Raw genomic sequence first — 14,225 nt, 5'->3', positions numbered from 1 at the left:
GGCATGTGGGCTAATGAAGTCAGTGATGTCTTCGCTGAAATGTTTACGGGTTCCTGGGGGCCTGTAGATGAGGGTACCTCCAAGTGTGGTCCTAGGGTCGGTGTGGATCTGGAAGTGGATGTGTTCGGCGGTTGTAAGGTTATCGTCGAAACTGGTCGTGATTTTGATGGTGTTCTTATGGACGATGGCGATGCCTCCTCCTGTTTGATTGATGCGGTCTTTTCGGGTGATCTTGTAAGTGTCCGGAATGGCTATGGCGATGTCGGGTGTTGATGATGCGTTCATCCAGGTTTCTGTAAGGAAGGCGACGTCTGGTGACGCCGTGTCGAGTAGGTCCCAGAGTTCAGTTGCATGTCTGTGGACCGAGCGGGTGTTCAGCAGGATGCATTTCAGGTGGTTAGAGTCGGAGCTGTGATTGGATTCGGTGGATGTGGTTTGGTTATTGATGCTGGTAAATTTGCAGGAGTGGCAGGCGAAAGGACCGTGGGTACGTCCCGGGGCAGCTTCGAAGCATTGTGGTGTGCGTCCGGGGTTAAGGGCAAGGAGAGTAGCGGCGTCATATGTTATGCGGGAGGAGTGGGTATTGCGAGGACCAGGGGGTTTGGCGCTGGGCGCGGTCCAGGCGCTGACGGGCGCAGACGGGCTTACCTTTGGCGCACCTTCGGCGCGACCGCTGCGCGTGACCGCTGCACATGACCGCTGCGCGCAAATGCATCTGTCATAAGAGGATGGTGGAGAGGGGAGGGGCGAGGGAGGGTCAACTGGGAGGCGGGGCGGGGCGGATAGCCGGGCTGGGAGGCACTACAAACCACAAACAAAATGTCGGCGAGCCAAAAGGCAATCAGGGCGATATTGGGGCACAGGCAAAGCAATGCAACAGAGAATGCTAGATAAATAAATAAATGTGCACAATTAGACGTGAATCGGCAAACAGGCAAAGGACAGCAGCACTGGACAATAATAAGCAAACGAAGCGCAGTCTGGCGGCACAGCGCTCCTAACAATCAAATTAATCCTTAGTAGCGCGAGATGCCACAATGCTTGCAGTTCACAGAGGTCAAGGAGGGTCAGCTGGGAGGCGGGGGCGGGGCGGATAGCCGGGCTGGGAAGCACTACAAACAACAAACAAAATGTCGGCGAGCCAAAAGCCAATCAGGGCGATATTGGGGAACAGGCAAAGCAATGCAACAGAGAATGCTAGATAAATAAATAAATGTGCACAATTAGGCGTGAATCGGCAAACAGGCAAAGGACAGCAGCACTGGACAATAATAAGCAAATGAAGCGCAGTCTGGCGGCACAGCGCTCCTAACAATCAAATTAATCCTTAGTAGCGCGAGATGCCACAATGCTTGCAGTTCACAGAGGTCAGCTTTCGTGCAAATATAGTGCGAGCAGCGCTACAATACCAGTTCAGGTCAGGTACTGGTCTGGGAGCAGCGTGGGGGAGCGACCGCCTTCGTGAAGCTCAGGACAGTCACAGCGCTTAAAGCGGAAGGTAGGATCTAAGCTCGTAGTGGGAGGGAGGGTCAGCTGGGAGGCGGGGGCGGGCGGATAGCCAGGCTGGGAGGCACTACAAACAACAAACAAAATGTCGGCGAGCCAAAAGGCAATCAGGGCGATATTGGGGCACAGGCAAAGCAATGCAACAGAGAATGCTAGATAAATAAATAAATGTGCACAATTAGGCGTGAATCGGCAAGCAGGCAAAGGACAGCAGCACTGGACAATAATAAGCAAACGAAGCGCAGTCTGGCGGCACAGCGCTCCTAACAATCAAATTAATCCTTAGTAGCGCGAGATGCCACAATGCTTGCAGTTCACAGAGGTCAGCTTTCGTGCAAATATAGTGCGAGCAACGCTACAATACCAGTTCAGGTCAGGTACTGGTCTGGGAGCAGCGTGGGGGAGCGACCGCCTTCGTGAAGCTCAGGACAGTCACAGCGCTTAAAGCGGAAGGTAGGATCTAAGCTCGTAGTGGGAGGGAGGGTCAGCTGGGAGGCGGGGGCGGGGCGGATAGCCAGGCTGGGAGGCACTACAAACAACAAACAAAATGTCGGCGAGCCAAAAGGCAATCAGGGCGATATTGGGGCACAGGCAAAGCAATGCAACAGAGAATGCTAGATAAATAAATAAATGTGCACAATTAGGCGTGAATCGGCAAGCAGGCAAAGGACAGCAGCACTGGACAATAATAAGCAAACGAAGCGCAGTCTGGCGGCACAGCGCTCCTAACAATCAAATTAATCCTTAGTAGTGCGAGATGCCACAATGCTTGCAGTTCACAGAGGTCAGCTTTCGTGCAAATATAGTGCAAGCAGCGCTACGATACCAGCTCAGGTCAGGTACTGGTCTGGGAGCAGCGTGGGGGAGCGACCGCCTTCGTGAAGCTCAGGACAAGACTGTGCGTGATGATCAGACTGTGCGTGATGATCAGACTGTGCGTGATGATCAAAATTACCAGTAAGATTTGACCTGTAACTGCGCCCTCCCCTCCCCCCCTCCCTCCCTGTGGGAACCCCCGCTTTACAAGAAACGAAAGTGAAAGTACCAGAGGCAGCTGCAGCCGCCTTGGAGAAGTGACCTCAAATCGCCTCGAGGTTACAGCATTTCTGGGAAATCAGTCCCTGAATAGTTTCACTTGCTTGAAACCCGCAGGGATTACATTTTCCACCGGACTTTCCAGGCCGTGTTTACCTCTCTGCTTGGCACTCGCGTAGCTTAGGGGGGTGCCGGCAGGAGGGACGGGGAGTTGGGGAGGGGGGGTGGGGGGTGCGGTCCGCCGCAGGCGGTCAGTAAAGCGTCCCGACAAAAAGTGAATATGCTGCAATGGCATCAGCAGGCTGAATTGTTCCTTGTTAAGCTTTTGCCACTAGAGTGACAGTAATCTAAAGGCTGTGCTGCAAGTGTCGTGGGGGGGTCCATTTTCAAAAGCCCGTAGTTTAAGTTTGGGTGCAGGCAGGGGCGCAGCTTTCATGAGCCTTTACCATCATAAACACCCTCGGGGCGGAAGGTTGTCTGACTGATAGCACTGCCAATTAGAAGCGGAGACCTGTCACCGGCAAACTCAGAGAAAGAGCCCATCTGTGAAGTCAAGAGCGGAAAAGATACGTTGGAACTGAAGGCCGCCAGGTTCAACTTCTAGTGTTTCCATAACTTGTTCAAGAACCTGAGGTTGAAAACCTCCCCCTTCTTCAAGACTACGATATGCTGAACCAGGACCCTTCTGCTGGGAGAGCACACATTCGATCGCTTGCTGGCTAAAAAGGATGAGTTCTTTTTAATCACTAAGCGCCTCATTTATGCGGTTTTGCTGTAGAGAGCGGAGCCGGCCTTCCCGCTGCGCTTTTCTACGGCAAAAGAAAGGGGCAGGAATTCGCCGTAGCCATAAGACACGGCGCATTCCTGTCCTTTCCCCCGCGCCTGCGCACAATGGGCTCCCTACGCCAACGCAGGCACCTTTGCCCAATGGTGCAAGGGGCCTGTGTTGCAGGGATGATTCTTTTTGTACAGGAAGGGAAACCTTTGTGTACAAAAATAATCACATGAGGCTTTTCCTAGCCAGGAGAAATAAAGATATTTCTCCCCGTTGCGCCTCCCTTGCGCCTCCCCTGGGGAGACGTAAGCTTTTGGCACTGCCTCAGATTCACGATTTCTCGTAAATCTGGGGCAGTGTCTAAAGGCCATGGATGTGGCTGGGAACGCCCCCCAGCAGCACCCATTGCAGCCCCTTTAAGGCAGAACACTGCGTTAAAGGGACTGCTATTTATCAGGCAGCATTAAGACAAAAAAAGTGGCTTAATCATGCAGGCCTCTGCGCCACGGAACGTCACCAAAAGTGACTTCCAGAAGCGCAAGGAGTCTCATAAATGAGGCCCTACATTTTTATGGGGAGGGCAGGAGAGAAGTCCTTTACAAATGGGAACGAATAACTTAAGGACACCAGATGAAGACCACATTAGTCCGAGGTCCTTGTCTAACACTGAATAAGAAACCTTGCTATTCGGCCCGACTGCTGTTGTGTGGTGCAGGATCAATTGGCCAAGTAGGCTTCACAATGGTTCAAGTTCAAGTTCAAGTTAGGGCATTTATATAGCGCACTACTCTCCCAGAGGGTCTCAAGGCGCTTGGGGAAGGGGTTCATTATTTGTCGAATAGCCAGGTTTTAAGTTCTTTTCTGAAGGAGATGTGGTTTTGAGTAAGGCGGAGGTGAGTGGGGAGTGAGTTCCAGGTCTTGGCAGCCAGGAAAGAGAAGGATCTGCCACCCATGGTGGATTTTCGGATGCGCGGGACTGCGGCAAGGGCTTGATTGGACGATCTTAGTTGGCGGGTGGGTTTGTAGAAGGACAGTCGAGTGTAGAGGCATTCGGGTCCTAGATTGTAGAGGGCCTTGTGTGCGTGGGTCAGAAGACGGAACGTAATTCCTTTGCTGACGGGAAGCCAGTGGAGGTCTTTTAGGTGTCCGGTGATGTGATCTTGGCGCGGGATGTCTAATATGAGTCTCGCTGATGCGTTTTGGATGCGTTGGAGTTTTTTCTGTAATTTTGCTGTGATTCCGGCGTATAGTGTGTTACCATAATCCAGTCGACTCGTGACCAGTGCGTGGGTGACAGTCTTTCTTGTCTCGAGGGGGATTCAGCGGAAGATCTTTTTGAGAATGCGAAGTACGTTGAAGCAGGAGGATGAGACTGCGTTGACTTGTCTGGACATCGAGAGAGAGGAGTCTAGGATGAAGCCAAGGTTACGTGCGTGGTCTGTAGGTGTGGGTGCTGTGCCCAGAGCGGAAGGCCACCAAGAGTCGTCCCAGGCAGAGGGGGAAGATCCTAGGATGAGCACCTCCGTTTTGTCTGAGTTGAGTTTTAGGCGGCTATGTTTCATCCATTCGGCTACTTCTTTCATGTCTTCGTGAAGATTGGTTTGGGCGGTTTCCAGAGGGAATGAAGACACATTGAATAGGGGGAACATACTAAGACTCCTGCACTCTTCAACAAATCTGGCAAACATCAGCTCGAACGACCTTTTACAAGTAGGGTTCCAATCCAACACCTTGACCCATCAGCCTGATATTACCAAAACTACCTGGATCTCGTCGGAGATAGCTAATAAAATATTGAAAGAGGAGGCAATGTTCCAGCAATGGGGAATTGCCTTGAAGCTGGAAAGGCAACCCCGTTATCCAACTCCGCTTTTACCCTCCATCCAACCTCAGCTTCAAAGAAACTCCACTTCAGTATTAAAGGGAGCTAGGAGCTGGTCACTGGGGCAAGGCTACCGACACATTAAAAGTCCCCAACGGGGTCAATATCGCAATCAAGATGCGAACCTGTCGTTATCGACAGACCCTAATTGGAGATGTATTCCGCGTACTATCGCGATAACGACTGCTGATGTTTGACAGAATAGGAAAGTGCCCTTTAACCCCTTGGTGGCACGTAGGGCCATAAGAATCTGCTCATGGAACATCAATGGCTTAGCTAATAAAAAGAACGATCCGGAGCTCTTACAATATTTAACCTCATTTGATCTCTTGTTAATACAAGAAACTTGGGAAGATAAGGTGTTTGATCTTCAGGGGTTTACGTCACTCTGTACGCCAGCAACCAAAACTTCAACCTTCGGCCGCGGTTCAGGAGGACTGATGGTATTCGCCTCTATAACGACAATAGGCGAAATTAGGGCTCTGGACTTTCATATAACCCCCCCCAAGTGTCATACAGGTGGCAAAGCTCTCACTCCCTCTAACAAAGCAGCACCTGGAAGTCATTATTATAAATACATATATTCACCCCAAATGGAAACAAAAATCGGTGGAAGAGCTGGGGCACGTTTTACAAAAAATAAGGGACTCCGGGGAGTCTGACACCTTCATCCTGGCTGGTGATTTTAACATGCTTCTCATCAACAATGAGCAAGGCACTGACCTCTCTTATGAATTAGATGCAGCATGGGGCGTGCCGCCGCAAGGTGGAACAAAAAATAACAAGTTAACGAAACATTCAAAAAACCTTCTTTGGCGATTGAATATCCATAACTTAAGGGCCCTAAATGGACGTTATGCTGAAGACGATCTACCGGCAGCCACTTTCCACTCTAGCACACAATCCTCGCATTTGGACTACATATTCATGTCCTTAGACATGTTCAGCTGGATAACTTCATTCAAAATAGATGTGAATGATTTCAGCGACCACCTGCCCTTGGTGGCTGAGATAAAATCCAATTCGGCAGAGGAAAAAGAACGCTACATTGGCCCAGAAACAGAAGTCAGTGCAAACTTAAAACGGATACGGTGCAATCTTGACAACATCGACCTTATTGGTTCAATTGCGAAAACCCTCTTCCGCCAAATTCATTGCTCATCTAAGTTGGCGAATGTCTGGCATGACTTCATCACCACCATCGGGGAACAACTGGGCAGTACCAGGCCTACCAATGCTCGCCTTGTGAGGGGACTCTCAAGCACGAGACAGATGCGGTTGGAAATGAAAACACAAAAACGTTTGATTAACCAAACTCTGAGGCGGATACGAAAGGATCAGGGAAACCCTAGTTTGCAAGTAGCGCTGAGAGAAGCAAAAAAGCAACTCAAACGGCTGAAATGGATAAGCCAAAAACAAAGGAACGAAGAACTTTGGGGGAAACTTGTCCACGAAGGAAAGCAGAAAAACAGCTCTAGGTTCTGGCAAATGGTGAAAAGAATCCAGAACCCTGACCATCTGGGGCAAAATTCGCACATAGCAGAGGAAGTATGGACCAAATACTTATTGTCACACTTCAATAATGACAATATAGAAGACACCACAACAAAGTCTCCCTGCATGGAAATCACAAAGTTTGGTTGTGATGGTAACCCCAGCAATCAAAGGGGGACAAGCATGCATGGATTGGGATACACCCCAGCAGACATCGGGCAGCGAATCACCAAGGGACGACCAAATGGGGCCCCGGGACCGAATGGAATCCCCCCCATTTTTTACAAATCTGACGTAGCCTTTTGAAGTGTATCCTTGGGCCAGGTCTTTAACGAGGCCAGACTTACTTTATCCCTTCCGGACTCCTGGCATGGGTCCGTCATTAGTCCGATATATAAACATGGGAGCAAGAGTAATCCGAACAGCTACCGTCTCATTGCTTTTCTTGACATAGAAGCAAAATATTTCAGCGGGCTCATTCTGGAAGAACTATTGGCGTGGGCGTCCAAAAAAGCCATCATCCCTCCCAACCAAACAGGTTTCCGTGTAGGCCAAGGGACAACAACCAACATCATGGCCCTGTCCCTACTGATGGGCGAAGCTAAAACCATCAAGCTACCGCTATTCCTCTCATTTATCGATTATACGGCGGCCTTCAATCATGTGGACCGAAACAAACTTTGGGAAAAACTATTCAATTGGGGCATCCCGAAACATCTCCTAGACATCCTAATACTGCTTCACTCTAACACCTGGGTTAAAATTAAACTTGAAACTGGCCAGCACCTCTCGAAGCAGATTAGGACAACTAAAGGTCTAAAGCAGGGGTGCTTATTAGCGCCAATTCTATTCAATCTGTTTATTTCGGACTTACCGGAAGAACTTGACAAATGCTGCAATCATGCGCCCAAGCTAGGAAAAGTCACCCTCCCTAGTCTGTTATATACGGATGATTTAGTGCTGATAAGCCGGTCGCCAATAGGCCTTCAGCATCTTTTGAATTGTACCCACGCCTTCTCGGTAAAGAATGCCCTAGAAATAAACCTCAATAAATCTAAGGTCATGACAGTGAACTACAGGAAGAAAAGGATCCCTTGTTGGTACCTGAACGGAGTAAAGCTCGAACGGGTAGCCACATACAAGTACCTTGGCGTCGTGCTGGATTCTAAGAACATGTCTAGGCCTCAGCTCCAGTCTATCCGAGGGAAGGCAACAATGACTCACCTCGTACTGAAATCACTAAAGACCAAACTCCCTGACCTCACCCTTAAACACTTCCTTGAAATCCTCAGAGCGAAACTTCAACCAACGCTCACCTATGGGAGTGAATCGCTGCATGGGAAGGATGCTGCATTGTTAGACACCGTCATAGCCAATTGCTACAGGGCCATTTTCAATCTTCTCAAATACGCGTCTCCGGCCAAAATTCGTTTAGAATTTGGGGTGGTCAAACAAACACTAGAAAGACGGAGCGCATATGTAACTAACTAGCGCAAGATCCGCGATGCAGACCCTGACTCCTTAAATGCCAGAGTTTGGGAAGAGCTACTTAGATGTCGCACTACACTGCCTAGGGACTACCTATTTGGATCTCTTGATGTGCTAGGCTTATCCGATATTTGGGAAACTGCCATAGACCACCAGGCCTTCAAAAAGTTGGCAAAAAAATCTGCCCGATTAATCTCGGCAATAGAAGATAAGAAAGACCTAGCCAACAGAGCGCATGGATGGATAACGGTGGGAGATTACGGCAAAATACAGCCACAACCATATCTTAATATCGGGATGAAAATAAAAATCAAAGAAAAGTTCCTGAAACTACGCCTTGGAGCAATCCCGATATTACCGCACCTGCCACCATGGGAGAGAACTCACGCCTCGGCCCTTTGTCGCCTGTGTGAGTCTGGCAAGGAGGACATCATTCATGTGATATGCACTTGCCCGAGACTAATGGACCTGAGGCATAAGCTGTTGCTACCTTTTTTTAGATCACATGCCGTTCGGACCTGTAGGCAGGCAGTTAAACTGTGTTTTTCCTCCAGCAATATTAAACTGAACTGTCAGGTTGTGAAGTTCTTTGATTTAATGAAAGAAAGATTCAAGCAAACTTGAAAGACTCATCGGGACTTAATGACAACCTTGAATTGACAATAGTAACTGCTGTATTTTAAATCATTTGTACTGTCACATGGCGTTTTATATTTTTGTAAAGATTTTAATTAATCATATACAAATAAAAATATTACCTTACCTTACCTTACCTGGTTTTGGCGGTGTTAGGGTCTTTGGTGAGGGAAAGGATTAATTGGATGTGGTCGGCGTAGGAGATGATGTTTGGGTTGTGTTGGCGCGCGAAGGATGCGAGTGGGCTCATGTAAACGTTGAAGAGGGTGGGACTGAGTGATGATCCTTGTGGTACTCCACAGATGACTTCAGTGGCCTCTGAGTTGAATGGGGGAAGTCGGACTCTTTGAGTTCTCCCGGTGAGGAACGAGATGATCCAGCCCAAGGCTTTTCCTTGTATGCCGATGTTGCTGAGGCGTTGTATAAGGGTGCTGTGGCAGACTGTGTCGAAGGCGGCGGAGAGGTCGAGTAGAATGAGGGCCGCTGTTTCTCCGTTATCCAGTAGTGTTCGGATGTCGTCTGTCGCTGCAATGAGGGCGGTTTCGGTGCTGTGTTTGGCTCGAAATCCGGATTGAGATGGATCGAGGGAGTTGTTGGATTCAAGGAAGGTGGCGAGCTGGCTGTTGACGGCTTTCTCAATGACTTTGGTGGGGAAAGGGAAGAGGGATATGGGTCGGTAATTTTTAAGTTCAGAGGGGTCTGCTGTGGGTTTCTTCAAGAGGGCGCTGAGTTCTGCGTGTTTCCAGCTTTCTGGGAAGGTGGCAGAGTTGAACGAGCAGTTGATGACATCATGGAGATGGGGTGCGAGGATGGAGTCAGCTTTGTTGAAGATGTGGTGGGGGCAGGGGTCGGTAGGCGAGCCAGAGTGGATTGAGTTCATTAGGCGGATGGTTTCTTCAGTGGTGATTGGGTTCTAGGCGCTAAGGTTGTTAGTTGGCGGAGTAGGATCTGAGGGGGGTGGGGAGGGTTGATCGCTGGGAGTCTTCTCAAAGCTGTTGTGGATGTCGGCAATTTTGTTGTAGAAGAAGGAGGATAACGCATCGCAGAGGTCTTGGGAGGGAGTGATGTCATTAGATGCTGCGGTGGGGTTGGTGAATTCTTTGACGATGTTGAAAAGTTCCTTGCTGTTGCGGGTGTTGTTGTCGAGACGATCCTTGAATGCTGATTTCTTGGCGGATCGAATCAGTTGGTGGTGTTTGCGGGTGGCTGCCTTGAGGGTGGCCATGTTGTCGGTGGTTGGGTTTTTTCTCCATGTTTTCTTCAGGGTGCGGCATAGCTTCTTGGATTTTTTAAGGTCATCATTGAACCAGGGAGCCTTTTTGCTGGCTGATTTGATCTGGTGCTTTTTCAGGGGTGCTAATTCGTCAGCACTGTGGGTGATCCATTGCTTGAGATTGGTGGCCGCTTGGTTAGGGTCCAATGAGAGGGTGGGAGGGTTTTGGTGGAGTATTGTGAGGAGTTGGTCGGAGGTGATTTTGTTCCAGTTTCTCTGAGGAATAGGTTGTGGGCGGTTGTGGGTCAGGGTGGTTTTGTAGCTGAAGTGAACACAGCTGTGGTCCATCCAATGGAGAGCTGTGGCGCGATCGAAGGAAATGTGCTTGCTGGAGGTGAAGATAGGGTCGAGCGTGTGTCCGGCTACATGGGTGGGGGTGTCAACAAGTTGTTTGAGTCCGAGATTGGCCAGGTTGTCCAGAAGGGTGGAGGTGTTGCTGTCGTGTTTGTTTTCAAGGTGGTAGTTGAGGTCTCCTAAAAGAATGTAGTTCTCGGAGGCGAGGGCATGTGGGCTGACGAAGTCAGTGATGTCATCGCTGAATTGAGTGCGGGTTCCTGGAGGCCTGTAGAGGAGGGTGCCTCTAAGTGTGGTCCTAGGGTCGGTGTGGATCTGAAAGTGGAGATGTTCGGCGGTTGCAAGATTATCGTCGGAGCTGGTCGTAATTTTGATGGTGTTCCTATGGATGATGGCGATGCCTCCTCCTGTTTGAATGGTGCGGTCTTTTTGGATAATCTTGTAAGCGTCCGGTATGGCTATGGCGATGTCGGGTGCTGATGATGTGTTCATCCATGTTTCTGTAAGGAAGGTGATGTCCGGTGACGCAGTGTCGAGTAGGTCCCAGAGTTCAGTTGCGTGTCTGTGGACCGAGCGGGTGTTAAGCAGGATGCACTTCAGGTGGAGTGTGACCTTCCAAGGTGGGGCCTTGGGCAATTGCACACTTTGCCTGAAGGTGAGTTTGCCCTGTTGGAATTTAATCTTCTGATCTGCAGGTCACACCAAGAGCAAATGTTTAACTTCACAAACCAAGCACCAATGTGGATAGTTTATTGGCGTGGTGCTGCTGGGAAAAGCAGAAAAACGTCAGTTTACATGGGTGCTTCAGTGACCACATTGCTCGTCCTGTGGCTCAGAGAGTTACCTTCTCTTTTGTACTGCCAGTCACCCGTGTATTCAACTGTGTAGCCTTTGAGCGTGTCATGTATGTGCATGTAACTTGCATGACCGAGGTAACTAACTATCAGCGGCAATACTACGTGTCTCTCGGACATCTTTCAAGTGCTCCCTGTCCTTTTTCCCCAGCACCACCCCCCCCCCCCCCCCCCCTCCCCCCAAGGGGCGGAAATCTGAGGGATAGCCCCGGGCGCCACAAGCTCTAGCTACGCCTCTGGACAAAACTCAGAATTTGGACGCATAATTTCCTCCCATTATTCCTCATGTTATTCTTCATTTCAACAGTAATCGTTGGATAACTGATGCCCCATGCTCTGTTTTTTCCATAGTTAAAGGTACCGTTTGTTAATTCTGACCATGGATACTTCAGGTCAGAATTGTATTTCAGAAGTAGATTGTGCTCCAGTCCTGCTCTGCACATGCGCCGGGGCCAGAACAGGCACCAGAGCTGGCGGCCCGGGTTCAAGGGCATCGGTGGAGCTGTGACTCCCAGGGATGAAATGCCACTGGATGCCACTGGACGCCACTGGATGCCACTGGACGTCACTGGACATCACTGGATGCCACTGGACGCCACTGGTCGCCACTGGATGCCACCGGACGCCACTGGATGCCACTGGACGTCACTGGACACCACTGGACACCACTGGATGCCACTGGATGCCACTGGATGCCACCGGACGCCACTGGATGCCACTGGCTGTCACTGGACACCACTGGACACCACTGGATGCCACTGGACGCCACTGGATGCCACTGGACATCACTGGATGCCAGTGGATGCCACTGGACGCCACTGGACACCACTGGATGCCACTGGACGCCACTGGATGCCACTGGATGCCAATGGACACCACTGAACGCCACTGGATGCCACTGGCCGCGTTGAGATCCCAGGGTAATCTGAGAGGTCAGACCTGAGGGGTGCACACAGCTGCTTCTCACCTTCTTCCTGGTCGGTTTCAGCCTTTCCCGTTTGCGTGAAGCTCTTGAACCCTTCATGTGTTGCTTTAGATTGCACGTTGGTCGCTGTTTGTCTTCTCTTTTTTCAGGTTCTTTGAGCGTGGCCCGATGGGTTCCCTTGTCTCAATATGCGGGGTCAATGCTAGTTCTGCTTGCTGAGTGGCGTGTCTCAGGGGTAAAGGTTCGAGCCTGTTCAAACATTGCATGTATGTACTGCGCTGTGTGCACTGTTGGTCCTGCTGCACTGCACTGACCTGCGGCCCCGAGGGTGACATTGACTTCCATAGTCTACATCCCTCTGGATCACCTCAGCATTGAGAGCGGATTCCAGCCTCCCCCCCCGATCCCTCTCTGACCATCTCTAGGAGTGAGGCGAAGCTCCTGCTCCGAACATATGGAATCTGTATGTCCACTGAGCCTTTACACACTGCAGGGTAAAGGTGGATTGTATTCCCCTGCCCCTTTAAGTCTTTACGGGGATGATTTACAAGACCCTTGGGCCACTTTGCGTCAATTTTAACATGGGAAAAGTGGCGCAAAAGTGGCCCAAATCTGCCCCAACACACAGGTTTGCATTTACAGCCGGTGCTCTTGGAGCCCCCTTTACTGCTCAGGAGGGCTCTCCAGGGCTGGACTGGGGACCCAGAGCAGCCCTGGGGAAGAGTCTCAGACCAGCCCCCACACCGTGCGTTGTCGGGGCTCTTCAACGGTTCCCTCACTATCACCCTCCAACAGGGCCAATCATAGGTATGTAAATCAGAAGATAGGAAATGAAATGCTACGTAAGACAAAGGGGACTACAACCTGTACGATTCACACGTCATCCATACTGGTAGGCATGTTTTAAGAGTGCTTGGCCTGGATTTCACAAGCTTGGGATTCAGAACATAACACCGTAGTTAGGATTGACTTTAATAATAAGAATATATTTCCACTCAAACAAACCTTTTTTAACAACATCAGTATAATGGAAGACTGAGAAAAAATAACTTTCTAACCTGTACCATGCAGTTTGCATGTAGCTCTTTCATGGCAGGTCATGGCTCACTGTGCTAGATTACGATGGTATCTTATGAGCAGCACAGTAAGAAAAGAATCTCTGTGACAAGAGCAGTAACCCACTGAGGTATGCACATAAAATACTGTTCTTTGATATGCATGGTGCATGTTCTTTGCAGCAGGCATATTAACCCTCTGCGCTATCTTAGATGAGTCAAAGCTGCCACTAGACAAACCTCTGAGTTCTCTCCGGAAGGTAAATTATTCACCAGAGTCATCTTGACACTTATTGTTGTCTGAAAACTGCTGGATACACGAGGAACTTTGCAGTGATTTTAAAACTTCGGCACTGCTACAAAACTGGCCCCTGCTAACAAAACCGGCCCCCTGAGGAAATTACTGACTCCCGGTGCGGCCAGACCGGCCTTGGGGCTGTCAGTTGTTTCACCCACTCGAATGCTGTCATTACCGCCGCATTTGCTTGTCTCACAGCCCTTTTGAAAAGCAGTTTCTTATTTCCATTGCAGGGTTGAGTCGCTGGACAAACCCTCAGTATATTCAGTTCATTCGAATATTAGAAGAGACGAAGAAGGACAATGGGCCACAAAATAAGGTACATTCTTCAAGCGGCCCCAGCCCCTTCTGCATGTAAAATATACTTAAAAGGAAACTCAGTACAATGTCCTGCTTTGGATTGAACCTCCTTTGAGAGGCGACCCTTGTAGGGTCATGGAAGAAGCACTCTGCACAATTACACTCAAAGTAGCTTTGTTAGGACTGTTCGACAGTATTTATTGATGCCACACATATTCTCTAGGTCTGCATTGGCAGCATGGGGCATTCATTTGTATTCACTTGACTGATGGTCGGTTCATTGGCAGGATTTCACCCTGGGGCATGTGGAACAAACGTGACACTCTTATCATACAAGGCCACACCGATAGATATACATTTGCCACTATAGTCTTCAAACCTTGCGAGGTTCATTGGCGGCTCCGCAAACA

The sequence above is a fragment of the Lissotriton vulgaris genome, unplaced genomic scaffold (assembly GCF_964263255.1).
Source record: "Lissotriton vulgaris unplaced genomic scaffold, aLisVul1.2 SCAFFOLD_977, whole genome shotgun sequence".
Classification (NCBI taxonomy): Eukaryota; Metazoa; Chordata; class Amphibia; order Caudata; family Salamandridae; genus Lissotriton; species Lissotriton vulgaris.
The sequence above is the reverse complement of the archived record's forward strand: the minus strand, read 5'-3'. Positions refer to the sequence as shown.